This window comes from Prinia subflava, chromosome 11 (genome assembly GCF_021018805.1).
Source record: "Prinia subflava isolate CZ2003 ecotype Zambia chromosome 11, Cam_Psub_1.2, whole genome shotgun sequence".
NCBI classification, from domain to species: Eukaryota; Metazoa; Chordata; class Aves; order Passeriformes; family Cisticolidae; genus Prinia; species Prinia subflava.
In genome coordinates, this window is record NC_086257.1 from 21,156,672 (window position 1) to 21,170,469 (window position 13,798).

Below are 13,798 nucleotides of genomic sequence, written 5' to 3' on the forward strand. Positions count from 1 at the left end.
TCTCCAAAGAAACATTAATTTCTGCCTGACACAAAAACATTTCTGCTGGGAAAGAGGAACACCACAGGTCAGTATCAAAGCAACTTCAGTGTAGCTACCAAGCAATTAGCTGGATAATACCTTCTCTACATGCTGATTTTTCCCTTTTCCAGAGTCCTGATGCAAGCAGAACTAGCAATTTGCCGGTTTTACAGCCACTTCTGAAGTTGCAGATAAACAAATTTAAATTTTCCTTTCCTTATCACTGATAGTATTCCTACTCTGGCACTGCACATTTGTTCACTGATTTCACTTTTTAAAAAAACTTTACCTTGTATTTCAGTATAGCTTTCATCTTCCAGCAGCAAACAAATTCAGGCATTTTGATTTTTAAATATTTAAATTCACATTTGTGTAAGCCTGACCTTGTTACTTTTTTTCCCTCCTAAGACAAAGTGTAAACAAAAGTTTATCTTGCATTCTGATTTTGCTTTGAAGCCTGTGATTATCTGAAGAATTACCATACTCTTTCCTAGAGATTATCATTGCTGAAGTTTTGGATACAAACCTCTCCACTTTGATAAGTGATCCACCGCTTTTGGAAAGCACCTTTATTGTTTGACTTGATGTTCAAAGCTTTTTGAAACCTGCCCAACTCCTTTCCTGGAACTATGTTACATCAGGACCTTCCACCAATAAAAGTAACAGGACATGAAAGTGAAATTCCACCAGGATTGCAGCCATACTGAAGCTGCACCACCAGTATAGTACAATTCTGCACATGCATAATTTCAGGTGCCAGCAGACTTGAAAAAAAAGTTGCCAGCTGAAGTTGAATGCCAGTTCATTAAAAAATAAGGATTGGATTTATGAATTTTGCAGCTGCAATGAATGCCCACTGTACTTTCAGACTATATTCCAGCTTCTCTGCTCTCCCACTTCCTTGAAATCCATCTGCCACTTGTACACTCCTGATTTATACACAGGAATATCACACCCACACATTCTTTAATAGTCTTGCATTAAGTCCTGTACATTAAAAGTGCTTAGGTCTTTCTGCATGCCATAAATTGACTCCTGTTTAGATAGTTGGGCTGGGTTTGGACTAAGCTGCTTGATCAAATGCTACCGAAGTTTTTATTTATTGACATCTTGCATCCACACGTTCATCTGCCAGCACTGGCTTTTAGCTTAAACAGTCCTGTATGCCTTCAGTGTTTACCTCTCTGATGGATTTAGAGATAGTAAAGTTCATTGGAACTTCTTTCCTGTTAAATATTTCCCCATCTCATCTTACGAGAAAGGCTTTCCACACTTCCAGTCATGCCTGTAACCCTCGCCTGTAACTCTACCACTTCAAATTTACCCATCTTTCACTAACATAGGTGATCAGAATGCATACACTTTCCAAAACAAATCCCAAAAGGACTTGCAAAATAGTGTTAATCTCCCTTCCCATCTCCATTAACAGCAAAATAAGATTCCCCCCTTGGGTGGGTACCTCTCTTCATGGCTGTATATGAACCACTATCAGACCATGTTCACACTCTGGCTGAGCAGTTGCACAACAAAGTCTCCGTATCTGCTTGAAGAAATTTCAGTGCTAATATTGATCACAAAGGTCAGGAAGAGCTGATGTTGGCAGAAAAACAAAGAAAACCTTTGTCTAATATACTAGAATAGATAAAAATGGTATTTATCTGTTTCTTCCTTCCAACTGTGTATTTTGCTTATGATGAGAGAAGAGTTGTTGCTTCCCCTTCGCATCTGCCAAATCCTTTCATAAATGAACAAGTTGAATATTGCAAAACATTTTCTGAGAAAAGCAGGGATATGCAAAAATATTAAATCAGTGACACTTTATACAGTATATAGACAACATAAAATACTCACTGAAGAACCAGTCAAATCTTCTTGAAAATTTTTAAGGAAAAGTTTTCTTCGTTTGAATCACCTACACTTTGCACACAGCTCCCTCAAATTGTCTTGCACTTGCCAGGCAATAGGAGCAGGAGGAGGAACAGTCCTGGCAGGGAGCACAAGCAGGACCTCACTGCACCCTGCACAAGCAGAGAGAATCCTCCTGCCCAGCCAGCCGTCCTGGGGGAACCCTTCGGGGAACCAGCAGACCTCACTTGCTCAACACAGCCAGGACACTTAAAAAAAAATTTACGTATCCATAATTAATGGAAAATAACTCTTCCGAAGACTGAAGAGGAGGAAAGCTGACAGATCCAATCTGCCATCCCCATCTTACTTTCTAACAGGAACACAAATCCGCTTGCCATGTGAGGTTAGTCCAGGCAGCAGGCCAAGGCTTTGCCTTTCCCTCCCCAAGTGAAAGGACAGATCTGCCGCTGCCACGTCGCTCCTGCCGAGCCAGGGAGCTGCACCTCGTCCCCACCCAGCACTGCCCACAGCCCTGCAGCTGCAGCACAACCACGTCACTGCTGCTGGCCAGGCTGCATCAAATGCGCTCAGAGGTGCTGTTATCACTGCCCAAGTCAACTCCATCACGTAAGAGTGTATTATTGTATTTGCTTGTATTTTATTTCACTGTGAGAGAACGTCACGGAACCTTAAATTATAGCAGGGCCAATAATAATAATAATACACTTGGCCTACTTGCAAACTAATCTAGTCAATAGTATTTTCCATGTCTTCACATATCCGTATTTTCTCCGTCCCAATTCTCACATTTCACTCGCCTTCCTCCCCTTGCACTAACCCAACAACTGATGATACACTGAAATCAATACACTGTAGTCTAGAAAAATTTAACAAATAAAAAAGGGAATAGAGAAATAAGGATTTACTATGACAGACCAGAAAGGACTCAGATGTGCTAGCAAGGGCAGGACTGGAACAGTCTGGAAAGTCTGAAAAACTGAAAAAAACTTTTCACAGCAACGTTTTAGAGCATAATATCATCCTGTTTGACTGCATGATCGCAAAATACCAAAAAGAACTAAAACCGTTGATGTCTAACTTCAGAGTTTTAGATCCACAAATATTGCCTTTACAGTAACATAGCAGCTCTCACACATCCACTGAAGCAATCCATTCAGACGCACATAAAAATTCAAGTGTAGCCACCTTGTTCCTTACACAGATTGTGGTTACAGAAGCATCTGAATGACTCGACTCTTATGTTTCATCCAGAAGCCAGAAGCAGCTGCTGTAGAAGAGATCAGAGATCCTTTTGGTTGCACTCGGCAGAATTGCCTAATTTCCACCACATCACCATTTCCTGCCCACTGAACGAGGCAGCTGGAACAGCTGGACAAGAACATCCAGCCCTGTTAACCGAGAGGGGAAAGGGTAAAGATAAAACACCACACACACGAGAGCTTGCAGAGAGAAGACACTTAAATTAGGTAACAAGACAATTCCTTTCTGTTTCTCATATCCTCGCAGTCGTGGGCGTACAGTGCCCTGACTGCTGCTTGCAGTGCTCACTGACCCGAGGAACAGCCTTCAAGTCAACAAAAAGTTTGCACTGTGTGTCTAGCAAAGTCACAGAGGATGTTTATGTTTTGTGCAGTCACTAAAAGCACCGCTGAACTTAACAAGCAATAATAAAGATCTGTTACAGCAGCATATGGAGTTGCAAAAATAAACATGTGTGGAGCAGAATGAAACAAGTTAATTTCACCACCAGCTGACACACAAGAAACAAGGCTCAGATCATACACTCATGAGATGGTTTGGGTTGGAAGGGGTCTTAAAGATCATCTCCTTCCAACCCCCCTGCTATGGGCAGGGACACCTTCCACTGTCCCAGTTTGCTCCAAGCCTTGTTCAACCTGGCCTCGGACACCTCCAGGCATGGGGCAGCCACAGCTCCTCTGAGCAACCTGTGCCAGTCTCACCACCCTCATAGTAAAAAATTCTTTCCTAATATCTAAGCTAAATCTACCCTTTCAGTCACTTTTCTCCACTTTTATGTCAAACTCAGCAGAACTTCTACTTTGTTGAAAAATCTCAGAATTCTCTTTAGCCATAAGATTCCTTGTGCACTGGTTATTGTTAGCTAAGAATGTAACCTGCATGTTCAATACCAAGTAAGAGTGAGACATTCATGAAGCAGAAGTGGTGCCTACGATCTGGTACTAAAAGTCTCAAAAGAAAATTCTCAGCCAACCTTATGCTGCTTCCTATTTATGGCATTTTAACTTCCTGGCATGGTAGGAACAGCTGAGTGCTGCCCAGTACTCCTCAAAAGTCATTCAACAAAACATTTTCTGGGTCTTGGGTGAAATCCATAGGATATTTCTTACTTCTCAACATGACATTATTACCTCACCAACATCTAAGTTAACCACTATAGAAAATACAGAGTCATTTTGGTTTGGTCCTTTAAGGTTTGTTTGTTGATTTTTTGTTGTTTTGAGGTCCTGCTCAAACAAAATGTAACTTAGTTCCATAACAAATAAACCAAAAGGACAATACACAAATAGAAAGTTACATGAGGAGACATGGTGGGAATGAACTACCTACCTGCTTGAGTGCAAGCAAAACACAAAAGTATCAGAAAACTGGGTTTCACTTCTGCTTATTCTGGATGTTTTATTGGTATTATCAGAGACCAGTAAAGTATCTACAGTAGCCTAAATAACAAACTTCTGATTAGAGAACAGTGAGAAATTGACTGCCAAACAAACTGACTTATGAACATATGCACTTATACCTTGAAATGCCATAAAATTAACCCCTTATCCTCAAAACATCCAACATACATTTCTCACAAGTACAAAAGGAGGTTGAACTCTTCAGAGCAGAGCTGACAGCCTGCAGGGTCACAGTGCACAAAGAGAGCAAGGGTCAGTCTTTTGGCTATCGAGTAATTTTGAACTGATCCAGAATCTTAAGTGTTATTTCACTCCACAATTTCTATGGGGGATTATTTGTGACACTGTAACATTTTCTCTGCTCCTCCAAGCTACATAAGGTCACTCATTTAAGAGGAGACAACATATGTACATGCTCAGACATCAACACAGACATAGTGAAGCACCACTTAACTATGATTTATACAGCATTTAGATTTATTTTCTTGCCATCCCTTTCTCTTTTCCATAACACCACCAACTTTCTGCAGCTTGTCCTGCTTCTGGGTTACTCTCCAAACCTAAGTTCTCCATAGATCACGTGCAGTTTAACTCCTTCCAACACTGCCACCTCTTACACACCACAGCAAAAACACGAGGCCACCTCACTGCTCCGCCAATCTCTCATTTCCTTCCTTATAAGAATAACCTTGCCAACCAAGCCAGGAAATTCTGACCCATTCCTCAGCTTTTGAAGATGGATCTTCCCTCCTTGTATGGCTGGCTGGGACCCACACCATCAACAGTGCCTCAAGCTCTGACCCAAGAAGCAGCACCTGTGGTCCTGTCAGACGAGGCCACTTCAACTCTTCAGAAGCACACGAGGAGAACACGCCACAGCCTTCCTGGGTCACCTGTACCCACCTTGGGGCCAAGACACAGGCACTGGGTGCAGTGCTGGCCACACTGCACATGTGGATGGACACGTTCCTCCCCCCTCATGTCCACATGCCTGCGCTTTTAGTCATGCAAAGGCCACACGTCACAACCAGCGCGTGAACGAGAGCACGAAGTCAAAGGGAAGAGGACAGGAGGGAATGCAGCGTTCCACAAACACAGATCTGCTGCCCCTCCCTCACCCACATCTGAAGCATTCAAGAAAAGCCAGCTAAGAGCAAATATTGTGCCAAATTAAGTATGCTTGGTTCCCCAGACACAGATTGTCAGATAGGTTCCTCAAGAGGGACACTTCTCCTGTGACCAAATGTGGCACCCCAAGCCCGCAGCCTGGAGCACGAGAGCAGAAGAAGCTCCCTGCATGGCTGAGGATCACCTTTTAAAGCTGTGCAACCAACAGGACATAAGGCATGGAGAGAGAGAATTCAAAGGAAAACCCTATTGTAGTATCAGAAATCATGGGTGGCTAATGAATAAGTTAAAGAAAGGATGGGGAAGTAGGACATTGAGAAGAGCAGACATTGGAATTTAAAAAAAACCGAAAAAACCTCACTAAAGCAGAAGCCAATTCCATAAAAATCCAGAGGAAGAAACAGTTGTTTTCTTTCATTCGCTTTTCTTTGAGCTGCCACATCTTCTAACACTTTCCAGCATTGGAAAATAAAGACTTGTTGCTCTCTCCTCCCCAAGGCAGGATTTGAAAACAAATTTCCTAGTTAACCTGCCAAAGCAGAAGATGTGATAGCAGCTGAACGTCCCTCTGCCCTGCTCAGGGGATGACTCAGTGGAAATCAGCCCTCAAGAAACCATCCTTCAGACAATGCAACTGAAAAGGAAGAAATTCCTCACCTTAAAAATCGTAGGTAGCCACAGTTCAATACAGGACTGTGTAAGAGAGGAACGCTAACACGTTTTGGGGCAAATCTGTGACTTATTTTTCACCCTTTCTCAATTTTTAATACGGTTAATAAAGATATATCTGCTAACAAGACTATAAAATCATTTCCTCAGAGCTTTAGAGTAGCACAAAAGAACAGGACATTAGCATGTTTTAAGCAAAGTGAAGTAAGAACTGGTGAAAACAAGACCAACATTGTAACAAACATACCCCTCAAAGCCAAACACTGCTCATCATCTGCTACAAGAACAGAAGCATGCAACTAGGTCACAAACTCGCACCCAGTTCAAACACATCTAGAAGAATCATGGACATGGTATATTCCAATTTGCCTTATCTTGTCTTGTCAAAAAAGGAGGAATTTTTTCCACTTCAACCTAAGCCATTATTCCTGATACTTTAACATCATATGAAAGACAAAATACTGAGTGTCAGCCAGTGAAGCAACACTCTTCATGGAGAGTCAGTCAAGGCAAAGCTACACCTCTGCTTTTCAAACTCATCATTTCTATCAGTACTTATAGACAAAAAACTCCCACTATTTGGCCATTATAGACCCCAAAATATTCCACAAGCTCTGCAGTTCTCACTGGGTCTTTTCTGCTCTGTTAATTCATTCTAATGAAGTGATGCTTCTGGTTGCCATACATTTGCTAGTAAAGACACTTTAGTAACAAGGCAATTTTTTCCCTTCTGTGAGTTGCCATCACATGAGTCCACAAAAAATACAGGCTAACCAGAAGGAAACCTACCCAGTGCTCTCATTATCCACAAATGCTTTCATCTTTTTTTTTCTCTGCAGCATTATTCCACATCAATAAATAAATAAGGAGCAGAGCAATGCATAATACTAAGTAACATACCCAGATCTGTTCAAGTGTCTGCAAGCATAAGGTCACTTATGTGAATTGTCATTGAATAGGGACATACTTGTACAACAAAGCCAAGTTATAAAGTGGAATGAATTCTTTCAGCTAACTAACCACACACTGAAGGAAAATGGTAAGGTCATCCTGAAACAAATCAGGACAACTCTCTACTCCCTACTTTCTGCTACCAAGGTCCAAAATAATCACTCCATCTTACTTCACTACAGTTTGGGGCTTGACTAAAAAATTGTACAGAAATATTTGGGGCAAAAGATAACACTGGGATTTAGGTTATAAACATCGGCATTTTAGTAGTGGATGAGTGGAAAACAGAGCAACCGTGTGAAATCGACACAGCTGCAGAGGCCCAGAGAACCTACAAACCAAGCAGGGCAGATTGATTTTGCTAGTTTAAATTATAAGCATGATTTCCCCTGTCCACAACATCCCAAGCATCTCTGAGGGTGGCAAGAGTCATCTAAAATTGTTGTTTATTGAAATTTTTATTGACTTCTTGAAAGGAATTTCTTTCTCTTTTTTCAAAGCATTCCATATGAAACATTCCTGGAAGTGTGAAGTAGATGTTTAAATACATTCTACACACATTCTATTATTAGAGTCCTTTGCAAGGACCTAATAATAGAAATGTCCATAATTATGTGTAAGGCAATGATAAGAGACCAGGATGTAAAGCATGTTTTAAGGTATTTGCATTGCTGCCACAAAATTGTCATACACTAACTCAATACAGAAAAATCAGGCAGGCTTATCACCTTCATCTCTAGAGAATTCAAGTGTTTGCTTTCAGTTATTCTAAATCTAACAAATAACAAAACACAACAGCAGAAACTCCTCTCCTAAATCCATCTTGTCACTGCACTGAGTATTTTGTAGAATGAGGAGCAGATGCCAGAACAAGCAAATGCCACATATCAGTATTAGCTGCAGTTTTGTCCTCTCAAAAAAAAATGATAAAATATGTATTTAATTACTTAGGAATTGTTTATTGCTTCATATTACAAAACGAACACTATACATAGCTGCAGTTTACTAGGCAGAGTATCCACATGGCAATTTTCAGTATATCACCATTATAAACTGTCACCACTAGAAAAACAAACAGAGAAGGTTTCTTATGCTGTTGGCTTTTTGTCTGTTATCTGCTAACAAACAGCACAATTTACTTGTAAACAAAGGATTCCTCAGATGAAATGCAGAAAGTATGCCACTGGAGAAGCCCTACATTTTAACCTCTAAGCTGAAGGAAACCCATCCTTTTCCCAGTTAAAAGCTCCACACAGATTTGCTCAAAGCTGCACTATCTGGGGCCTCCAGGGAATATTCCTGCTCAAGAACACACTTTAACACAGACAACATTTTTCTTGTGTACTTGCTCAACAGCATGGTCATTTTTCATCTAGAGCAAAGCACAGATTTAAAATCCAGAGCAGCATTTCTGAAAGGCAACTCATCTCTCCAACACTGTTGCAAATTCCACAATAAATCACATTTAATTAGTTTGTGTGCCTTTTTTTTCCCCTGGCTGTCTGGAATCCAACAGCGAGCACACTTCCAACTTTAATTCTGCAAAGAGGTGCTCAGAATAAACTGATAGAAACGCCAAGCACCACGTCCCCACTGGAAGCTGCTGGGAGTTATCTGCTCGCTGACACACCAGCATTCCTGCCTGTAGATGGCTTTTTAGGCTTTGTACCGCTGTGTATCCAGCGGCTCCTATTTCCACTGCCTTGTTTGAAGAACTTCCCTCTTCCCACATACCTTCCATCTCCAGGGACAGATCACACAGGGACACTAAACCTTGGCCGTAAACAACACGAGTTTTGATACTGCTGTTTCCAAAGGATCCTCCACCACTCAGCAGCGCAGAGACAATCGCCGAGGCACAAATCCTCTGGGCAACGCTTGAGAAACTCTTTGCCTCGCCAGTATTTTGCACAGCTGAGATTTACACAGGGCTCTGCTGGCTTCTCCTGCTGCTTATTCTATTTGCTGTACACTAAAGGCTACTGCAAACAAATGGGATTTTGATAACTTGTGGCATGTTGCTCAAAACAATTCCAGCACACTGGGACACTATTTCCAGATTTTAAACCCAACAGCCACATCCTTGGTGGGATGACAGGATGCTCCCCAAGTGCGTCCCAAACTGCCACTCCAGGTGTTCCAAGGAGGTCACTCCATCTTCCCTCATGTCTTTGCTTTGGAGGAAGTGGCAGATTGCAGTGAAAAGCACTATGGAGAGCAATCTGATTCAGACATGTTCAGGCTCTGGCCCTTTTATATAATTACATGTATTTAGTAGGCATTTATCCTCACGCTACAAACATTTATTCATACTGTAAATGTTGGTTCTGACAACATACATTTTTGAGGGAAAAAGTCAGATATACTTCCTAGAAAGTTCATTAATACAACCACACACATGCAGAAGTTTGCTGCATGGTCTGTATATATTTTCTTGCACAGATTGATGAACTGCGTAAGTTTGACTGCTCTTAACTGCTTCTCTTTCTCAGAGGACATAAAGGAAACTATAAAGAGAGGAGAAAAAAAACGAAATTCTCTGCTAAGAAACAGGTAAGATGGAGAAAACATCTTTCAGTTCCCTAAATACTACACATAGAAAAAAAACTTCCAAGATAAACACATTTCAGATTGGAAGTTACAAACTTTTCTGAGACTAAAGATAAAATACTTGCAGTATGGAGTTACAGCTCTGAGCTTCTTGGCCACAGTAGAATATCAGCTTATTTTGGCTGCTAACTACCTTCATTTCTTATCCTTTGGCCAACTATAGGCTAACAGTATGAAAAATCCCTCTCATTGCTCTCCCAGCAGTGACCTCAAACCCAAACCAGATGGGACCCAAAGGCAGAAAATTTAAAAAAAAAAAGTAAAATATATCACCTTCCACACGGACTCATCTTTGAGCTACATTATAAGCATAAAGCAGCTAAAAGATACTGAACTGGGAAGAACAATACATGACACCTCTGGGGCAACAAACGTTTCTGCCACAGCAGGGTCCCAATACAACCACAAATCACAACTGCTTGAAAACTAACGAGAGGGAACCACAGAAGTGCTGAAGATTAAGAGAAAAGCACTAACAGACCGCTTCTGTGCGAGACCCGAAATGACCTTGGGAATACGGCCAAGAATCATTTTCTTACTGGTAGCACCGGCAGCGCATTCCCTGACTGCTGGGAAAGACACACGGGCCGTAGGTGGGCCAGGCCGGCGGTGAACAGGGCGAGAGGAGCAAGATGCTTCCACTCAGGAGGCAGCCCTTGGCCCATTCCTGAGGTTTCTGGAAGCTGTGCCTTTATCTGGACTGCCAGCCAAGCACACATTGTGTCATCCGTGTCCAGACCAGCCGCTCCCCATCAGAACAAAGCGCAGACCCAAACCAGCATAGGCACTGAGGCACTGCCAGGCCTGGCACTCTCAACCTTTCATAAGCAAGCTCTGCTGCTGCACAAAAAAAAGCTTGAGAAATACTGTTCTACACTTTAAAATCTGTGGAAGTTTGAAATGCCATTACCTAGCACATTGTTAAACTCGAGTTAGACTGGTTTGGCACCTTTCAGGAACGTCGGGGCTGAGCCCTGTGTTCTGCAGGGTAAGCGGTTAAGGGATACAGCAGCTGTGGTTAGGGCACAGGGAACTGGGATAGGTGAATCCTGTTCTCACAGATCCAGCACCGAGTTCAAATAACAAATTAAAAAATCCTAAAAAAAAAAAAAATTAAAAAAAAAGCCGACAAGGAACTCTCCGTATCTCAGTTCCCCCCCAACCCCGTGATGGGGTAACTACCCCTTTAAGGCCAGTACTTTAATATACTCGAAGGACACAAAGAAATGCAAATGAAATACAAAATTACTAATATGGAGAGAGGCAGGCTTGCCCCGCGCCTTCTATTCTACAAATATAGATGGGATAAATGGTTCGTTACATTTAACTCCAAGCCGCACTACCTCCGCCAAAACCTTATTTAAATAGAACATTTCTAAGAACCGGGAAGGGGGGGATGCAGCTGTGGTCTTAACCTAAGAGAGGTTAAAGCCTTTAAAAAGAGTTGTTCTTTTTTCATTCCGTCTGCTGGTCGCATGCCATTTTAAAAAGGTGTCTGGCAAGCAAAAATAAAAAGTTTCCAGGGCTTTCCTTCCCCAAGGCGCCTCTGCCAGGAGCCGGGCGGGGAGGACGGGGCCGAGAGCAGACGGTCGCGCCTTTCTCCAGCTTTTTCTCCAACATACCCTCTGGATCCCGACGTTCTGGAGGCGAAGGAGCCCCCGGTTGCTCCACCTGCCCGCAGCCCCGGCCGGGCAGCGGGGCTGCGGAGCGGGGCGCGGCTCGGGGGCTGCCGCGGGCAGACGCCCCGCACACACCCGCGGTGCCCGCGGCCCCCGCCAGCACCGACCGCTCCCGCACTTCTCCTCCGGGAGCCGCAGCGGGCGGGGAGGGCGGTGGCGATGACAGCGGCCGGGCCGGCCGCCCCCAGGGACAGCCGGGCGGTGCTGGAGCGCCCGTCCCGCCGCCAGCCCCGAGCGCGGCCGCTCCCGCCCGCCCGCCGGGCGCTCCCCGCGGCGGGGGGGAGCCGGCGGGGCGGGGAGAGAAACTTTCCACCGAGTGCGGCCGCGTCCCGCCGCCGAACAAAAGAGCCGGGACCGGCAGAGGCGCCGCGGGGCGGGGGACGCGGCTGCCCGGCGCTCGGAGCGCAGCGGAGCCGCGGGGCTCCCCGCCCGGCACCCGCTTCCCCGCAGCGCCGCCGTGTCCTTACCTGCGGGAGGGCGGTGCGGGGCGGCGAGTCCCGGTTAGCTGGAGCGAGTGCCGGGAGGGCTCGGCGGGGATTCCGCCATGTCAGTGATGTCGGCACCACATGGGGCCCCGGCCGGCCCACGCTACCGCGCACTCTAGAGTAGCGGCTCCCGCCGAAAAGGCGGCCGAGGCGGGCGTGGGACGCCGGCCAGCCCCGCTGCCGTCCCGCCTCCGCCGGGGCGGGCGCTCCGTGAGGGGCGGGCACGGCGCCGGCCCTTCGCCTCGCCTCCCCTCACCGCCGGTCCCCCTCGTCCGCCCGCCGCGATCCTCTCATCGCTGCTTAGAGCCGTAGGATAATAGAATTAGACAATCATCAAGGGTCGAGATGATGCACTCCGGCCGCCCACCCAGCAGCACCGCTGTAACCACATCGCCCAGCGCCGGCTCCGGGCGCCTCTTTAACACCTCCAGGGCGGTGACCCCCACGGCCATCCGTTTCAATGCCAGACCACCCTAGAAGTAAAACACTTGTTTCTAATGTCTAATCTGAATCTCCCCTATCCCAGCTTAAGGGTATTTTCCTCTAGTCCTCTCGCTACAGGTGTGGGAGAATAGAGCATCCCCCAGCTGGTTGCTATCTCCTTTCAGGGATTTGTAGAGAGGGATGAGGTCTCACCTGATCCTCCACCTTGTCCAGATTAAACAAACCCTCCCACAGCTGTTCCTCATATGATACATTTTGTAGACCCTTCTCTTATTGCCATCAGCCCTAAAGCACATATCACCCAGCCCTAGCAGGGGTGTGTGGTTGTGATGGATGTTGGAAAGATGCCACCGAAGTGCCATTTCTGACAGGGTAGCCCTTTGCCCAGCCACTTCCAGGCTGAGGTCAGTGCATGTCCCCATCTGTGTCCTCCCCTTCGTGCCTGCTGCGGGTTGCTGCAAAGGCAAGGCCCGTGCTCCCACCAGTGTGGTCATTCTTATATTCCCATCGGATGGGAGCAAGGAGGAAAAGCTCTAGGCAATATTTTTCAGGGCTGAAGAAATGCTCTGACTTATTAAATAGTGAAGCCCTAAAGAAGAGAAGTTTATCCCCTGGCTCTGGAAGAGAGCCCCAGGGAGGGGCCATGGTGGTCATTCACCTCTCAGCACTGCATCCAAGGCGTGGGGGAATCGTGACTGGAGCTTTAATCTGGTTACAGGAAAAGCTTAAAATAGGACTTGGCCTTACCCCCACCACAGATTGCAGCCGTGCTATGAAGGGTCTTTTGATTTAGCCTTGGTCCTTGGGAAAGCCAACCTTCCTCTGCAGGAGCTCATCGCCCACACGTCCTGTGCTCTGCCTTCTCTCCATCACTGTATTCTTCAGTGTTACTTTTCCCAACAGCTTTTATCAATGATTGATCCACTCTATCCACCAGAGCAAGGTTTCCTTTCAAAAGATGGAAAACCTGAAGTCTGAGGCAGCTCAGGTGTATTTTCTTCAGCTTCCATTAAAATATCAACACAAACATTTTTCCCATAGGACTCCTTGATGTTCTGCTTCTTGCTGAATCACACACTAAAGAAAAATCAGTTTGGCATCAAACCTGAATAAAAGCATCATGCCCAAATAGGCTGGGTTTGGGGCTTTTTTGTATATGACTAAAACCCAGAAAAATGAAAATAAAGTTATCTGAAATAGATAATTCCTACAAAAATAACAAATAGGCAGTTTTCCCATGAGAAAGATTTTTCAGTGTGGAATGGTCAGCCAGCACTAAGTA

At 44.9% G+C, this 13,798-nt stretch overlaps 1 protein-coding gene across 2 annotated transcripts in view; it reads right to left on the minus strand.

Annotated features, from left to right (window-relative positions):
- The window catches only part of FNDC3B (fibronectin type III domain containing 3B), a 186,064-nt gene extending 173,704 nt beyond the window's left edge, over positions 1 to 12,360 (minus strand). Inside the window, exon 1 of one of the 2 annotated variants that reach the window (XM_063408242.1) lies at positions 12,055 to 12,360. The gene's annotated coding sequence lies outside the window, so the exon portion shown is untranslated. Of the gene's footprint in view, positions 1 to 11,530; positions 11,681 to 12,054 lie in introns of those variants that run through there. The other variant, XM_063408243.1, reaches the window with a different exon arrangement.
- Positions 12,361 to 13,798: the final 1,438 nt, after the last annotated feature.